A 2,471-nucleotide genomic window follows, 5' to 3' on the forward strand; every position below is an offset into this window, starting at 1 on the left:
CAAAACCATTTAAATCTGCACGAAGTCAGACTCAGATATTAGGATAGATACAACACGGGTATCCACCAAATCTGGATGGCAAGCAGAGCTGCCATCCTGAATGAATGTGATGCACATGCATGAACTACCTGATGTATATGAGATAAAAACAAATAGCCAGCTAATATATTAGTTTGTGTATCACAAACCTAGCTGGAGCCTCTAAGCTCTAGTCATGTGGTCACGGGTTGGAAACACTACACAACCCTAGATTGACTTGAAGCACCAAGGCAACGACAAATGTTTTGCTAAAGGGGATTTGAATTCAAACAGGGGAATTCAAACTAATGATACACAAATAGCAAAAGCATTTAGACATGCATACATATAGACCCAATACATTAGGACAGATACACCAGGAGGTATCATCCGATCTAGGATGACAAGCAAAGCTGCCATTCTCAGTGAAAAACATGAGATGCATATGCATGAACTACCTGATGCACATGAGATCTTGGCAGGTCTTCATTCTTCACTTGTGATATCCTTACCATCAGGATATGTAGAATTCTCAGTGAAAAGCATCAGATGCATATGCACCAGTTACCTAGGCACATGTGATCTTGTCAAGTCTTCATTCTTCACTTGTGATATCCTTACCATCAGGATATATAAAATAGCTTGTGTCTTGTGTTTTGATCATAAAAGGGATAGCCAATAATCTTTATACCAACACTTGGGCTACAGATGTTGCTGCCAAGTTTCGAATTCCAAGGCTGTATTTCCATGGAACCGGTTTCTTCCCATTGTGTGCTTTACTGAGTGTGATGATGTATCAACCTCATTGTAACTTGTCATCTGATTCAGAATCTTTTTGTCATTCCTAATCTCCCCGATGAAATCAAGATGACTAGAAGCCAACTACCTGTGTTTCCTGATGGGTCAGAATTTATGAAGATGCTCAAAGCATCTATAGAGATTGAAGAAAGGAGCTATGGGGTTATTGTTATCAGCTTTTATGAACTAGAACCAGCTTATGCAAATCATTACAGGAAGGTCTTTGGGCGGAAGGCATGGCATATCGGCCCTGTTTCATTATGCAATAAGGCAATAGAGGATAAAGCAGAGAGGGGATCAATAAAAAGCTCGACTGCTGAGAAACATGAGTGTTTGAAATGGCTTGATTCAAAGAAACCCCGTTCGGTTGTTTATGTATCATTCGAAAGCATGGTCCGTTTTGCTGATTCTCAGCTACTAGAAATCGCAACAGGCATTGAGGCATCTGGACAAGACTTCATTTGGGTTGTAAAGAAAGAAAAGAAAGAAGTAGAAGAGTGGTTGCCTGAAGGATTTGAGAAGAGAATGGAAGGTAAGGGACTGATCATAAGAGATTGGGCTCCTCAAGTGCTGATTCTTGAGCATGAAGCAATAGGAGCATTTGTGACTCACTGTGGGTGGAACTCTATCCTAGAAGCAGTGTCTGCCGGAGTTCCAATGATCACGTGGCCGGTGTTCGCGGAGCAGTTTTACAATGAGAAGTTGGTGACTGAGACACTTAGGATTGGGGTTCCTGTTAGTTCTGAAAAATGGGCTTTCTCATTTGTGGATGTAAATGCAGAGACAGAAGGGAGGGTGAGGAGGGAGGCCATAGAGGAGGCTGTGACTAGAATCATGGTGGGTGATGAAGCCGTGGAAATGAGAAGCAAAGTGAAAGAGCTTGGGGAGAATGCAAGGAGGGCTGTTGAAGATGGTGGATCATCTTTCTTGGATTTGTCTACCCTAGTCGGAGAGTTGAACGACCTAGCTTTTGGAGGCTTAGTTGAATGACTTGAATTCCAACACCAGTACACTATTTGAGTTGCAGTAATCTTAAATTTCACTTGAACTCTTTTGCCTTCTTGTTGTCCCAAGTTTTCTAGGAATTTGTAGGTAACATAAATTTGCTAGCTGCGGTACTGAACTATGAGTCTATCTTGTGCTTAATGTGATATTGAGCTCTTACTAATTAAGCTTAAATCAGATCAAAGCTAGGCTATATATGATTTCCCGAAAATTGATACGTAAACTAATTTCAAAAGTGTCCAGAATATTTCCGTGCCGAAAATGACCTCCTTTGAAAACATTCGTCGTCCACACTCCACAGTCCACACAAGTCTTTTTTCTTTTTTTTTTATTTGGTCAATTGGAAATTTCATTAATTTATAAAAATTATAATAAAAAACCTAATAAGTTATATGCAAATAGTCATTTTCTCTTAGAATAAATAGGAACAAGCTTTCAACTTTTTTATATCTGAAAAAGTCGAAAGCCCACACTCCACACAAGTCTTACTGCTCCTTGCCACATGCATTCACCCAGTCCTCTAACGCAAGCCGTGATGTCACACTGATCTTTCATCCCCTAACGTGCGCGCTACGGTTGACCAGACTTCTCCGACTCCTGAGTCCTTATTGGACCCGGTGATTCCATTTGTTTGACTACTGTCCACAGAA

The 2,471-nt window shown here is 40.7% G+C and overlaps 1 pseudogene; it reads left to right on the forward strand.

Moving 5' to 3' along the window:
• The window catches only part of LOC101299021, a 2,627-nt pseudogene extending 821 nt beyond the window's left edge, over positions 1-1,806 (forward strand).
• Positions 1,807-2,471: the final 665 nt, after the last annotated feature.

Source organism: Fragaria vesca, linkage group LG6, assembly GCF_000184155.1.
Source record: "Fragaria vesca subsp. vesca linkage group LG6, FraVesHawaii_1.0, whole genome shotgun sequence".
NCBI classification, from domain to species: domain Eukaryota; kingdom Viridiplantae; phylum Streptophyta; class Magnoliopsida; order Rosales; family Rosaceae; genus Fragaria; species Fragaria vesca.